This window comes from Pseudorca crassidens, chromosome 17, assembly GCF_039906515.1.
Source record: "Pseudorca crassidens isolate mPseCra1 chromosome 17, mPseCra1.hap1, whole genome shotgun sequence".
NCBI lineage: Eukaryota > Metazoa > Chordata > Mammalia > Artiodactyla > Delphinidae > Pseudorca > Pseudorca crassidens.
The window spans coordinates 75,034,357-75,051,237 of record NC_090312.1 but is presented as its reverse complement, the minus strand read 5'-3'; positions in this window follow the sequence as shown (position 1 = coordinate 75,051,237).

The following is a 16,881-nucleotide window of genomic DNA, read 5'->3' as shown; positions in this document are numbered from 1 at the left end:
ATGAAAAGAATTGAATTGTTCTTTCCCCTTTTCCCAAGACTCCCACTTCTGGAAATATTCCTTACCTAATAAACGTAAATGGCAATATATTAATATGTATCTGAGAATCACAGAGCAGACTGGCTCATTCACTTCCATTCCAGCTCCCTTGTAGCGTATTTCTGTCAATAAATATAAATCTATATAATCAATTTTAATGACTTCCTAATTGCATTGTGTGGATATGTGATAACTTATGTATCCATGCTAATAGACACTGAGGCCATCTCAAGATTTTGTTTATGTTAAAAATGCTTCAGAGAACATACTACTAAGTACATCTTTGCACATGTCTCCAATTAGTTCCTTAAGATACAATTCCCAGATGTAGAATTACAGAGGCAAAGTGTGCCCATCTAAAGTATAAATACATAGTTGTAAAAACTTGTAGCAATTTATTCCCATCAGTAATACAGGTGCCATTTTTCCATACCCTTGCCTCAGAGAACGTTAATAATCTTTCTAAATATTACCTTTCTTATAGGTAAAAAATAATATCTCATTGCTTTATTTGGTAATTCTTTTTTTGCATATGGAACATGAATTTGCCTATTTTTCTATTATATTAAAAATATTAACTTTGTCTACATGTGCACTGCAAATAGTTTCAACAAATATAGTTGTTTTTGACATTTATGTTAATTTTTTCAGTACAAAATTTTAAAATTTCTACATGGTTATGCCGTTAAACTTTTCCTTTATTGTTTCATTACTTAGTGTCATTTTCCGAAAGTCCTTCCCACCCAGCATAAGTGAAAAAATATTCAGTGCCTTTACTATTTTAAGAATGTTCCATTAGGAAAAATTTTAAACATATATAAAATGGAGAGAATAACACAGAAACACATCACAAAGTCAACAGTTATCAAGCATTTGCAACTGTTGCTGTATGTTATCTTTATATCTGTTTCACCAGGTTTGTTGTTTTTGTTTTTTATGGGTTTTTTTTTGCAAAAGTAATGTAAATCCCTGGTATCATATCACTCCTGTATCATTCATTATGAATCTCTAAAAACAATTTTGTTACAAATCCACAGCTACAGTTTTACATCTAACAGAATTAACAACAATTCCTTGGGATCATATACCTCAACCACTATCAAATTTCCCCAGCTGACTAAAACGGGTCTTTTTATTGCTAGTTGGTTTGAATCATTTATAAACCAGGCCCACACACTACTTTGGATTTCATGTCTCTTAGATCTCTTTTAACTTAAGAATTTCTTCTCTTTCTTTCTTTCTTTCTTTCTTTTTTTTTTTTTTTTTTTTTTTTGCGGTACGCGGGCCTCTCACTGTTGTGGCCTCTGCCGTTGTGGAGCACAGGCTCCGGACGTGCAGGCTCAGCGGCCATGGCTCACGGGCCCAGCCATGATCTTCCCGGACCGGGGTACGAACCCGTGTCCCCTGCCTGTGCTAGTTTCACTTCAGTGTAAAATAAAATAGATAAAAGTGTAAAATAAGTACAAATTGTGCAATGTAAATTTGCATTGAAAATAGTAGAAATTCTTGATGTTTTTTCAAAAACATACATTTTTTTGCTCTGTTCACTAAAAATGTCTGAAAGAAATGAAAACTACATACTCTATATCCTACTCTGTACCTTGCTTTTTCTCAATTAACAATATATGCAAAAGCTCACTCTAGTTTAGCCTGTAGATATTCTGTTAGGATATGATTTACGTGCTATAAATTTTACCCAGTTTTTAGTATACAATTCAATGATTTTTGTAAATTTACTGAGTTGTGCAACCATCACCACAATCCATTTTTTGGACATTTTCATCAGCCCAGTGAGATCCCTCATGCCCTCTTATAGTTAATCCATGTTCTATCCCCAACCCCAGGTAACCACTGATCCACTTTCTGTCTCCACAGATTTGCCTTTGAGATCTGCATCATATTCAACTGTATAGATGGATAGTAATCTATTCAATCAGTTCCCTCTGGATAGACATTAGAATTGTTTCTCAAATTTTGCTATTACACATGATGCCATAGGGAATAATCTTGTGCATAAAGCACATCATACATCGTACCAATGTCTGATGAGATAGATTTCTAGAAATGGAATTGCTGAGTCAAGGATAAATTTATACGGAATGCTGCTAAATTCCTCTCCATGGAGTTTCATTTTGCATTCCCACCAGCAAATATGCGAGAGTGTCTGTTTCCTCACAACCTTATCAACAGAGAATGGATGAAATTTGGGATTTTGTCAATCTGCAATCTGAGAAGTGTATCTTGGATAATTTTAGCTTGCATTGCTCTTATATTGAGTATATTTAAGCAATTTTTTGTACTTTTGAGTGATTTTCATGTCTTATATGAAATATTTGTTCATTTTTTTGCTCATTTTTTTTCCTGCTTTAGGAAACTTTTATATTTATATTTTTTAATGTAAATTGCAAATATATGCTTCCCTTTTATTATTTGTCTTTGATTTTTCTTGCCATGCAGAAGATTTTTAGCATATAATAATCTCTTCTTGTATTACTTCTGAATTTTGAATCACAGTTAGGTTTTTTCCACTTCTAGATTATAAAATGATTCATCCATGTTTCCTTCTTATACTTTAATACCATGACAACAACTGACTTTAGTGGAACTTAATGTCTCATTTAGTAAGAAGCTGACTTCCCCCCAGAGAAATATATATTTTGTGTTAAGAAAGGATCTATCCATTCTTATTTTCTTGAATTTTTAAAACTGAGGAATGTATTCAACTTTGTCTTTTCAGGTGTCTTTTCACTGAACATATTTGCATTTCTTCAGTGAACTCCACTTGACTATTACGTTGATTTTTAATGTGCTGATGGATACCATTTGCTACTATTTTAAGATTTTTTTTTTTTTTTCCCTCAACTGCTGCTAAAGTGCTTGGTCCTTCCAGGAGACCTAAGGCCTGATTGGGGCGAGGCCCTCACTTCGTCCTGAGGTTAGCACTAAGGCACTACAGCACCAGCCCAGTACTCGCCGCACCATGGCCTGGAAGGAAGCCATCACTTTTATGGATATTACTGATACGTTTGTTCTCAGTACTGTCATATTGCTGTGTGTTACATTTACTATATACTAGGTGGTCTCTTTTCCTTGTTATTTCTTTTCTTTCAGTTTTAGGAAAGTTTGTATATGTGTTCCAGCCCTTACATTTATACTAAGTAATACCTTTATATAATCCTTTAGTCACTCCTATAGTAAGACAGTATCTGTTGGTTCTCTATTACGTAAAGTATTAAAGCTAGCTTTAAAAATAGTAGGGTCATGTGGGACGAGCCGAGCAAGGTTTAAGGGAGGCGCCCCTCTGAATGGGTTTGTGACTGTGGCGTTTCCCCTGCAGAATCGCCGAGGGGGTTGGTATAATTGGAAGCCACCTTACCTAGCCTGAGGTTGTGTAATCGCATCACTACCTAGTCCAAGAGGACACGAACAGAGAGCACGTTCAGAAAGGAGTCTCTCAAAACAGGATGAGCTCATCATTGGTTGGGGGCAGGGGAAGCACAGAAAAAGCTAAACAGAAAGGTGGCATCAAATAACACTTCAAAATTTTGCATGAATTTTGCCTTATCATCAGTTAGGGATTTCTACCAAAATTTCCTTAAGAGACCCAAGGCATATATCCTATGATCCAGTCTGAGGCCACCCACTGGGTACCTAAACTGCTAGCTTGCCAAGTTTTAAACTCTAATTACGCTCGGCAATAGAAAATGCAGTTTGGATTAAATTCTACTGAAGTTGTCCTTATGATGCAGAGAAACTCATCAACAAAGAGGTCTTTTCCATAGAAGATCCGGATAAGAGAGTTTTGGGTAACTAATGAAGAGTTATGACACAGGCTGACGGTACAGGCCCAGGATCAAGTGCACGTTACTGGCCTCGTGCCGCACTAGACTATCTTCTTCCAACAATGCTAATGAGGCAACTCAGGTCGTGAGGTGGGTGATCTCAGGCATAATACCTCAAAGTACCTACCAGGGATATTGTGAAAATTAAAGAGTTCACCCGTGTAAGGTGTTTAGCATAGTTTCTGATGCATTGTAGGACTTCAAGAAATCATTCTAACACTTCTATCATTATAAACTTCCATTGGTATTAGGCCAAGGGGAAGGACTTTAGCACAGAGGTATCTGTGAAGAAAAGTACACCCTTTTGTCCTTCACTGAGATGGGCTATTTCTCAAAAAAAAAAACCCAAAAAAAACCCAGGATATAATTAATTTGCCTCCCTTGAATGTTGTGACAATTTACTAATTAATACTGTAAAGTGCTTTGGAAACATCAAGTGAAGTTAAAATGCTAAATATTGTATAAGTGCTTTCCTTTGCATTAGCATCTTCAACACACAATAATGTAACCTAATTTAATTAAACAATACAAAGTTAAATAATAAAGAGCAGAGGAAGAAATAAATTAAGAGGCATAGTCCAGGGAGAAAGGCATGTTTTCAGATGAGATTTGAAAAAAGAGTGTGAATCAGTGAGGCAGAGAGGCACTGGAAAGTTGTGTTACTTGAGAGAAGCTACAGACAAGGTCTCTCCTTAGCCAATCTGCTACATTCCCTGGGACCTCATTATAACATTAAATGCATCAGCATCTCAAATAACAGTGAATGTTAATGGCCATCACTGGTGCGACACAAAAGAGCAGTTAATTACCCTTTGGGAGAGTAAATGCAATCATTACTGAGAATTGTTGAAGTCATATAAAAGTTGAAAAATATAATAAATTGTAGCTGGCTAACACTGAAGATCCGGGCTCCCCTTAAGTATTTTAGAGTCACCTGCCCAGCCAGGAACTCCATTTCCCCTACTCCAGCTGATGGAACATGAACAGAAGTGATGTGTGTCATTTCCAGACTAAGGAGGATAATTAGTAATTGTGCTCTTGCCATAATCATTTTCCTTCCCACAGTGCCCTGTATATTGAAGAGAGTGGCATCAAAAAAAAAAAAAAACCAGAAAAAGCTGAATCCCAGAGTCCCCACATGAAGGAAAGCAACCCAGGAGAGCTGCCCAAGTAGGAACGTCCACCTTGACTCAGCATGGGTGAGAAACAAAGCTGTATTTGCTAAACCACTGATACGTTAGAGCTGTTGGTTATCATGCCTAGTAATATATTACCATCACTAGTAATATATTTTTATTTCTAAAGTTGATTTTTGACCTAAACACCTATTTATTAGAATAAATATTTATCACAGATCGTATAAAAAATGGAGTGAAGGGGCCGAGCAAGAAACAAAAGCTGTCGTTGAAAGAATCTCTATGCAAAGTGGAGAGTACAGCACTTGGTCAGTATGGCTGGATGAAGAGACGGGGAAGGGTCCACTCTTAAACATGGTACAGAGGTCAAGTAAGAGAAGAAAAGTTTCTTTACAGTAAGTCCCCTAAATACGAACGCGTTCTGTTCTGAGAGCACGTTGGTAAGTCCAATTTATTCGTAAGTCCAACAAAGTTAGCCTAGGTACCCAACTAACACAATCAGCTATACAGTACTGTACTGTAATAGGTTTATAATACTTTTCACACAAGTAGTACATAAAAAACAAACACAAAAAAATAAAGAAAACGTTTTTAATCTTACAGTACAGTACCTTGAAAAGTATGCCAGACACATGAACTAACTCACGTGATTGGACGTGTGATCTCATATTCACATCTTTGAAAGTTCACAACTTGAAGGTTCATATGTAGGGGACTTACTGTAAAGTGAATTGGATTTTGGAACCCGGATGTCATAAATTGTCTTTAGTGAAAGCAATTTTCACTGAGTGTCAGTAGGATAAGTCACACTGTAGCTGTTTGAGGATTGCAGTAGAAGTGAGGTACGGTTCTTCTTTAAGAAACTTGGCATGAAAGGGAAAGAAAGATGTAGAAAGGTAGCTAGAGGAAGCTGTAAGGAGGAGGGACAATCTTGTTTCGTTTTGTTTTGTTTTAGGATTGGAGTGACTGGTGGATATTGCAGGAAATGCTACCGCAGAAAGGGAGTGGTGTGAGATACAGGAGAGTTCCCTGGAAAATGGGACAGCATGGAACAAATGGGGAGGGACGTGATGGCAGGAAAGGCACCCCTTCCTCCACAAGCAAGAAGCAAGAACAGGTCCTGCCGCAAATTGGAGGAGGAATGGCTGCCTGCTCTCACCATGGGGACTGCAGAAAATTAGAGACACGGGCACTAATGTTTCAATCAATCAATAATGATAATAATAAAAGAAATGGCAATAATTCAAGACAATGTACAATCCGATACAAATAAAAATATATAAAACCAAATATTACTCAGCCATAAAAAAAGAGTGAAATAATGCCATTTGCAGCAACATGGATAGACCCAGAGACTGTCATACTGAGTGAAGTAAGTCAGAGACAGAGAAAGACAACTATCATATGATATCGCTTATATGCAGAATCTAAAGAAATGGTACAAATGAACCTATTTACAAAACAGAAGTTGAGTCACAGATGTAGGAAACAAACTTATGGTTACCAAGGGGGAAGGGGGAGGGATAAATTGGGAGATTAGGATTGACATATACACACTATTATATACAGAATAGATAACTAATAAGAACCTACTGAATGGCACAGGGAACTTTACTCAATACTCTGGAATGACCTGTATGAGAATAGAATCTAAAAAAGAAAAAGAGTGGATACATATGTACGTATAACTGATTCACTTTGCTGTAAACTAACACAACATTGTAAATCAACTATACTCCAATAAAAAAATTTAAAAATATATAAAACATAATAAGGGGGAAAACTGCAAGGATAGATATAGAGCTAGATTCACATACTATAAGGATACAAGTGTGAAATATAGTAAAATAATATATAGATACCGGCAATATATTTGCTAGTTATTTTGCAAATATTCTGAGTTAAGTGAAGAAGAAGAAAACTAATTATTATCAAGGGAAACTATGCACCAGGCAGTGAGCTAGTTTTACAAATATTTTCTCATTTATTCTGTATCACAATTGCATGAAGTATCATTTCCATTTTTTTTAACTTGAATAAACTGACATATGATTCAGAGTTATTAAGCAACAGAGCTAGGGTTCAAACTGATGCCTGTGACTTAAAACTCATGTTCTCATTATACTCAAAACTGCTATTGCTTTAGCAATGAAAGAGCATTGCCTTTGGAGACAAATAAACCAGAACTGATCTATTATTTCCACATCTTACTTCCTACATTGTCAGTTTCTGAGAACACGGTCTGTGTTTTTTTCACCTTTGTACCACTTAAAGCGTAGCACAGTGGTTAAGTATATGGAAGGGATCCAGTGAGTGAGCATAGTATTAAGTTTAATTCCCTTATGTCTATTTTAATATTACCAGCAGGATTAAATCCTTATGTCTATTTTAATATTACCAGCAGGATTAAATAGAATTATTACACAAAAGACAAGTGAAAGAGAGAAAACAATTTTAAAGAAAAATGTGTAATGAGATAATCAAGAAAGAATGAAGATGGAAAAGCAATAGAAGGTGTAGATCACACAGAACCGTAGACATAATTGCCAAGGGCTGTCCGAGTGATCTGCATTGATAACGGTGGAAGTTCTACCACTGTCAGTGGATAAGAACACATTCCTGCTCTAGGCCAGACCCTAGTATTTTTAAGTAGGGGCCCTCAAAAAGTCTAAACAGCATATTGTTGTCAATTAATCACTATCAAATATTCCAAAAACGCTTTGTTTTTCCCAAAACATAGATTGGATTTCAAAATTACATTTCCATGTTCACACTGCAAATAATGATTTTTGCTGAAGATGAGAGTTTAACCCTTTTTAAGACTCCATGTGAGAAGCCCAAAAGCCCTCCTTTTAAGGACCAGACTTTAATATATACAATTTCAAGAACATGGAGTTGAGAGTTTGGAAGCAAAATAATGCATATTTTAACAAAAGTTCACAGTTTTAGGTAGCAAAGGAAATCATACTATGCATAATACACAATAAGCAACATTTGCAAACTACATGTATGGAGCAAGGATACATCCAGTAGAATATTTAATTTGAATACCATCTTTGGGTTATGCACTCAGCATGTCAAATAGTACCAGTTATTTTAGTCACCCAAATTAACAAAATATTTAAATGCTTCACTCCAAGTCTATAATCAACAAAGTCCCAAACCAAAAACCATAGGAAAAGGGGATGGTACGAGCTAAAGCTAAAACACCAGATTTTATTCTTTATTTAAAATGGCTTTTTTATGACATTCCAGCCAAAAAAAAAAAAAAACCAAAAAACCAAAGAAATAATGATTTCAAATTGAACTAGCTAGAAGTTATTCTTATGAAACATAAGTCATCATCAGCCTAGACATCCTCATAGGAATAAATACAGATAAAGACAGAGACATAAATGACTATAAAATAGGGATCGTTCTATGCACGTTTTTAAATTATTTAATTTTTGCACTTAACAGCAAAACAGAATTGAAGCATAAAACATTCTAATTATAGATAAAGTCTTCCCACTAAAATTAATAAAAATCACAGTGAAAAAGATTGAGGGGTTGGAATTAATTATGGCTACTTTTTAAACTGCAGTTCACTTTTAAGTACTACTGACTGATAATATAGTAAACTGAGGAGATTCTCACACGAACACTTTCTCCTATCTTTCATTTTTTTTTATCTTTGGTCTGTCAAGGTTTACATTCTGTCCCAACTCTAATAATCCCCATAGATGCTTTGTCTTAGTTTTATACTGAAATGAAATGCTCGTCTCCATTCCTTTCATCAAGTTGTCTTCCTTCCTGAGTTCTTTATTTTAGTTAATTGCCTAGCTGGCCAAATTTCAACATCAAGGTGTCTTTCTAGGAAGGACTCAACAATGCTGAATAGTAAGCTGCCTCTTGCCGTCAGACTTAATGGACAGCTTGGATGGGTGTAACATTCCTGGGTCACAGTTGGCCTCAGAATCAGGCTTCTTTTGCTGCCCTGCCTTTGGGCATTGGATGTTGCTATGAAGAAATCAGGAGCCAGCCAGTCTTTCCCCTGATAGGTGCCAGATAGGAAAACACTACATAGACTCATTTTATAGATTAAGAAACTGAGGATCAGAGAGGTTAAGTGTCATACAATTTAATTAACCAGAAAACTGGAACCAGACTCCAGGTCCCTTGACTCCTTGAAGTTCATAATAGAAGGTCAAGAAAACGCTAAGCGTAGCCAGCTATGGACGCTATTGCCCCCATGAACATCATGCTTGAATGTGTCTCAGAAGATGGCCATTCCTCACTTATTTCACCTGCTGCGCTGGAGTTCACACTCCAAGTAATGGAGCAACCTGCCTTCCTGTACATGATTCATAGAATAACGTGGCAAGTATTTTTTTTCCCTTTAAGACATAAGATAAAGTGTGTAACTATTCACAGTCACAAATTAAACTGAAAGCACAATGAAGAGAAGATGAAACCTGAATATGATGAATATGAAATATCAAATATGTGTTTACAGATGTGTTAGAAACAAATGAAGATGAGAATCAGTGAAAGAGAGAAAGCTAAAATGTATGAAAGCATTCACCAGCTACCCTTAAAAATCTTAAGTAATTATAAGCCTGTGAAGTGTTGAAATTATGTTATGCATTTGAGCAAATCCATAAAATCCATTTTTATATTATAAAATGAGATTTTAGGAAGTATCTGTTTGCCTATCTAATGGCCTATTTTGCAATACGTGCCTTTGTAACCGCCAAATAAATTCACAAGCCTAGCATGCTATGATTATGTTCTATCCCTTTTCTAAAGTAAACTATGTACATGCAATTATAAGGGCCATGGAGTGTACATAGAGCTAAGAAGAGATTGTGCTAAAAGGGGTGTCTTTCCTCGAAGTAAAGAAAAAAGTAAATTTTGATATTTTCAATCACAAGTAGAAAATTTATTTTTAGGATATCTAGTATAACGGTTGCCGCTACTGAAATTACATTGAATTAACTAGACACTCCACGTACATGTACCGTGTCCACAAACTCATGCCACTAGGTGGCAGTGGCGCCATCTAGGCCACTAGGCCATAGGTGGCATTGACCTCATACAACAGCTTCATCCTGATTAATGCACACCTTCTCTCCCCTACAGCATCTAGAGCCTGCCCACAATTCACACGTGTCTCCTTCAGAATTCTTTTGCTGTTGTTAAAATAGAATTTAATTAACAAAAAATTAATTAGATATCTATTTCCAAAAGCAATCTTCTTAGAAACAAGATTTAAAGAAAGCCCTGTACACGACCACAGAATATTTGCTGTGTTGCTCTGGGTCCATTTGAGTTGAATTGCACTGCATGAATTGAATCCGGTTTGTACAGATAGAGGCATCGCTGGGATGTTTAAATAGGTTTTGTCACCACTTACCTTAATTTAGGTTTTACAAAATTACTCTGACATGCTTCCCAGAGGCAGGGGCTTTCTTGATTCTGCACCTTCAGGTGAGTTTTAAACTCCCTGCTTACTCTTATCAAGATGAAGATCACATTTGATCCTGCTAATGAGCTTTGAAGCATAGTTTCTCCTTGCAGGACGGTTACTCTTCAAAAATAGGCTGAAGAAATTCCTGCTGAAGCCCTCTGCTCTTTCTTTTACCTCTCAAACCTACCCATGGTTCAAAACTGTCACCTCTGTTATAAGTCGCACTCACTGAGAATCAGTGCTTCTTAGAAACACTGTCATCTGTCAACCTCTCTAATATACTTCCTCTTCTGACACTTCATTTAATAGTGGAGGTTCTTTTTTTTTTTTCCATGCATTCATTTAAGAGATCTTATTAAGTAAGTTAGCACTATTCAAATCTCTTCAAGTCCCTCCTTAAAAAAGTTTTGCTCTCTTATCTTTCATTATCCATCAGTATATTTTGAGTGTAGATGGAAGAGATTGATTTTAAAGCTTCTATAGACAACTATCATGTCTTCATATTTTAACATCAAGTTCCACAAAAAGTGTCTGTATTCATTAAACAAGGAACAAAAGCTTTCCTCATAACTGTAGTCTGAGATTGTATTCAACATGTCTATTTCTGTATCGTAGCATATTTTTAAAACGAAAAAAAAGTCCCATGCATTTCAAAAGAAAAATAAAAGCTATAACAGCATCAGCAACTAGAAAATATAAGGGGGGTTGATAGTAACGAAAAAACAGTGAAGAGCTGCCCTGACTTTAAGTCATATGCAAACTGCTTTCTTTGAAATGGTAGCATGATGAACACAAATGATATTTTTGGGTCTTGGCACATCAAACTACCCACAGATGAAAGATGACTTAATTGCTTTGACCACAGTCCGAGTCAGAAGAGCTCAGTTGGCAAATATAAAAATAGCTTGGTGCTATTTGCATTTGCATTTGAGTAAGGAGTGATTTCATTTCAATGCCAAAAGTCTAAGTAACAAAGCAGCCCACAGGTAGTGAAACACTCCTTGCAAGTAACAGCTACAATCCCTGACCAGACTGTCTAAGGCTGCAGAGGACACCTTGATCTTGTCAGCTCCCTCCGTGTGCATAGGAAATACCGCTGTCAGCACAGCGCCTCCAAATTCAGATCACAATATACTGAGAGTTTATGTCTTCAGAGGTTAAGCACTTAAGCATTCACAGAGATTTGTTGCCTGTACCATCACCTTTACATAACCTCCTAAAAACCTTTTAATAATTAATTATTATTCTAAATATCTGCTGTTACTGTTAATAGCTTAAGTTGCTTCTCATAATTTCACCTAACAAGTTTTTTTCAAACAATAGTCACAGCAGACTGAAGCTTGCTATATTTTAGACTTTACTACACAGCAGCCCCCCAAAAGTAAAAATATATAGAAGAGGAAAAATACGACACAAAGAATAGGAAATTTCTCTAGGCCTTGTATTAAATGTGATTCCAAAGCAAGTAATGGTAAAATGGGCACTATGGACTTCCCATTTCTTCTAACCAGTTATCTTTGAGATGATGTTACTTTCGTGTTTTCTAAACTTTGTAATATAAACAGCAAACTTAATTCAGAAAAAAAAAAAAAAGAAACCTGCCATCACTGAATACCACAGCCAGGATCACAGACATTTAAATCAAAAGTCACCTGAGTTGGAAAAGGTTTAAGTTTTTTCAATAAATTATTTTTTATCATGACTATAAAAGTTATATAGTACACAGAGGCTAGCTGGAGTTACATACTTTAGTGTACCTGAATTGCGAGGAATTCTTTCCAAGACATAAAGCTGACAGTCAGACATCTGAGTATGACTGGAAGATAGCAGTCCCTGAAAGATTAAAGTGTGAATTTTAGTAACCTCGAAGGCAAAAACCATCGTTCTTCCACTTTTGAACCAGGAAATAGAATGGGCCAATGATGGTCCAAACACAGTAAGGAGATCAAAGGGTGAAGCCATACCCCAAAATCACTTTGTCAAAGCTGAAAGTGAGAATTCTTGCTACACAAAAATCTATATTTGTTCTGCTCCTTAAAAAACAGTTTTGTGATCAAGCTAAGATAGAAGTTATAAAATGGCTCAATTCACAGAGTAAAACTGAATTATTCCTATTGAAAATCAATAAAGTCACTAATGTTGCAATATAATCATATATAATATATGATAATACATATTATATAGCATATTATATATAATATATTTTATTATCATAAATTTTCTTCAAAACTTTAATTACTAGTAATAAAGGGCAGGTATCTGTTGTTAAGCAAAGATATATCATTATATCCTACATATTATTATTTTTAAATGCATTCTTGATCCAAACAACATGAAAGAAAATGGTTTTAGGTAATAAAATGTGAGAAGCAAAATTACGGAAAGCAAGTGCTTAAAATTAGGAAGATTACTCTTAATATTTTTAAAAAGAGAAGAGAATGAATAATGATGCAAAGAACCTACAGGAAATATTAACACTTTCATTTATTTAATCATTTATTCTTAAGTTTTTTTAATTGTAAAAAAAAAATCTACATGCATAACAGACAGTAAATATCTGTCTGTCACCCATAATCTTTATCAAACTATTTAAAATAACTCTTGAAAAACCCTACCATTGACCCTCAAACCTCAGTTCCCAGAGAGAACCAGGGGTAACTGTTCTGTAAACTTCTTTCAAACTTTTTCCTGAATGTGTCCACCCACATACCTCTTTTTTAATAACAGAAATGACCTTGTTAGATTCTACATCTTGCTTTTTCAACTTAATCATGTGTCAGAAGTGTCTTTCCAGGTCAGTGTATATAGATAGATTGACTTCATTTACTTTTTATAACATACTATTTTATAGAATGGAGACACCGTCATTTATTTAATAATTTGATTACTAAAGAACACTGTTTCATATTTTTTGCCTTTTCGGAGAACCCTTATACCTGTATCTATAGGACTCTTGCCATTATTTCTATAGGATAGAGTCTTAGGTGTCAGACCCAAAATCACCTTCGCAAAAAGATTGTACTGATTTTCACTACAACCGTTTTCCTCACAGCTCTATATATTATTACTTTTTTTAAATTTCGCCTATTTTAAAATGTTTTAATTTATATTTTCTTTTGACTAAGGATTCTGAACATCTTTTAATATCTTTTTTTGGACATTTATATTTTTTCTACTTGTTGCCAGATTAAATTATTTTCTTATTTTTCTATTATATAGCTTCTTGTTTGTAGAAGCTCTTTGTATACTTAATGTATTTATTTTCTCCTTCTAGTCTGCTATTTGTCTTTTAACTTTGTTTATGGTGAAATTCTTTGCAGAACAGGAATTCTAATTTTTAAATGTGTAGTTAAATGGGTCAACCTTTTTCTGTGTGAGTCTCTGGATTTTTGCCTTGTTTAGGACAGCCTTTCCACCCTTAATCTATAAAATGCATCTCTATAAATAATGTTACCATCACATTAACTTAAATGCATTTCTCAATCCACAAAGAATTGATGTAACTCTGATTCTAGTAAAATAATAAAACAAAATTTAAGTAGAAATTATCTTCAACCGTTACAGAATAATGAATATTGCCTAGGAGGCAATAAACAGCAGCTGAGGAATAAAAAGAAAAATAATTCGGACAAACCTGATTTCCTTTCTTGAGAAAAATAACTAAATTAGTGGGTAAGGGAAAGCAAGGTGTGTAATAAATTTAGACCTTTGACATACATTGTCTCCATAAATCTTTCATAAAAAATTAATTCAAATTGGCTTTGAAGTGAGCACCCTCAACTGAATTGAAAACTGCCTGATGGACCATAAACAACAGAGATAATAATAGCATTGATGTATCCAGCGGTGGGAAGGAAGAAACAAGTACCATACTAAGACCAGTGATAGATCTGGGTTCACAAAGCTTTTATATTAATGATCTAGACGGAAGAAAGAAAAATGATGCAATCATTAATTTAACAAATGTCACTAAGTTGAAAAGCGTGGTCCACACCTTTGGAAGCGTTATAATAGAAGCTTGTGGTAGAGGATAGAAGCACAGGGGGATGTCCAAGTCAGAATTGACTTTGCACCAAATCCACGGCCCTTTCTCCATCCATACACCAGTTAGTTCAGTCAAATCACACTATGGTGACCACTTTGTAACTGGCTAGAGGCAAATTCATTCATCCAAGACCGCAGAAAGAGAGCAAGTGCTCCCCAAGCAGGGCGTAGGGATATTCAGGAGAGGGGAGAGCAGTGGAGGAGATGGGCTCTGACGGTGGGAACACAAAAGGTCCAGTACCTATCGCTCTTACTCCCAGGACCCTCCAACGTGGCCCCAGCAGTGAAAGATGCTCTAAAATCTGCCAGCACCTGAGAGCAAATACAAACCCATAATGATAATTCAAGGTGATGGAACTGGTTTAGATGAAACAGTCAAAGAAGCATAATAAAGTGCTAACATTCAATTCACATAACGTTTTAGTGATTACAAAATGCTTCCACAAGGTCTCCTTGGAGTAACACCCAGGGGTGGTCAGGAAAGGAAGATGAATGGATCCATTTTCCTCTGGAAGCTAAGTAGGATCAAGGAAATTGCCAAAAATTACATAGTTACTCTGCCCGGCATCTGCTATTTCTACTACACCTACTCATGTCTTTTAAAGTCATCACAGACAAGTGCAATCAGGTTTGGACATGTGTAAAAATCATAATTCAAAAATTTCTTTTTATTTTTATTTATTTATTTATTTATGGCCATGCCACGTGGCTTGCAGGATCTTAGTTCCCCGACCAGAGATTGAAAAACTTCTTTTTAAAAGAAAAGCAGGGCTTCCCTGGTGGCGCAGTGGTTGAGAGTCTGCCTGCCGATGCAGGGGACACGGGTTCGTGCCCCAGTCCGGGAGGATACCACATGCCGCGAAGCGGCTGGGCCCGTGAGCCGTGGCCGCTGAGCCTGCGTGTCCGGAGCCTGTGCTCCGCAACGGGAGAGGCCACAGCAGTGAGAGGCCCGCGTACCGCAAAAAAAAAGAAAAAAGAAAAGAAAAGCAGACTTCATCTTCATGAGACAAGCACTTTCCACATACACCAAACACCCTAACTGCATCCTTTGTCCTCTATTCTGCATACCTACTTTTCCTCAGCCTTCCTTCTTTCTATCCTTCCTTCCTTTTTCTTCCTTTCTGTCCCCATGACCCTTGTTCTCAAAAACAATGGGAATATGGGAGGTAACTCAAGGGAGTAAGGATATTTAAGTATGTACACGTATCACAAAACAACCTTCCTAGGAAAACCTCAACTTCTTATCTGGGAAGGCAATGGCAGATTTTTTTTTTTCATAAGTACCTAAGGCCTAGGAGACTCTTAAGTCACTTTGAGGATTACCTTTCATCTCTCTCTGCCACACGGTAACATCATCCATTCTCCACACAGGCATTTCAGGACAACAGACAGATATCCTGGTTTGCCTGCCAATGTCACTGTAAGCAAACGATGGCCCCCTTCAGGTAGTCTCAGTGAAACATTTCATCAGAGGAATGTTATTTTTATGTTGAGGCACTCTTATGATGCCTTGCCGCTATTGATTTCCTTTTTTAACATTTGCTTACCACTGTGAAAATACAGCACAAATGTGTGTGTATGTATTTCCAAGTGGACAACTCAAAACAGTACAGTTTTAATCCAAATACATTAATAGGAAAACCAAGTCAAATGTTTCTTAAACATAAGTTAAAATGATTATGTGCAGCAATACTGCATTGCTAGAATAGATCAAATGACCTCATCGAAGATGTTTGAGAAGGTGTCAAACTTATCCATGTTAAGTTTAAAAATTTCAACTGTGAAAAGCTCTCTAGCTAACCATCTGTTTATCTAGTTCCTCCTATATATAATCAAATTTCTTTCAAACAGGAAGGCTTACATTGACAGAGTAAATGAGTCCAAATATTTGGCTTCACTTTAATTAATCAAATAAAATTAATCTTTCAACTGAAGTGAAGTTTACATTTGTCTGTTTGATCTACAATATTTTTGAAGGATATTCATAATATTTTGTACACTACAAAAGGCATATCTACTTTTATTTGTATTTCAAGCAGCTGGCCTGGGCATATCATCATAGATGAGAAATGTTCTTAATTGGGGTATCATCTCTATACTGGATTTCAATCTTACAAAAGGGAGCAAAGCTTGCAAAAATACTCATACTTTAGAAATATTTTAATTCACGAAAGTGTTAGGTATCCATGGTTCTATTACGTGCATTAAATTTTTGGAAAAAGATTTAGCTTCAGATGAAATTTCAGGCTCAGAAAGCCTAAATTAGACATTCTGAAAGATTGTGAGATGATAAGACTGTTAAAGTGAAGGGCTATTGAGAAAAATGGGGCAGATTCTTTACTAATGTTGAATAGCAAAATTCAATGAGGAA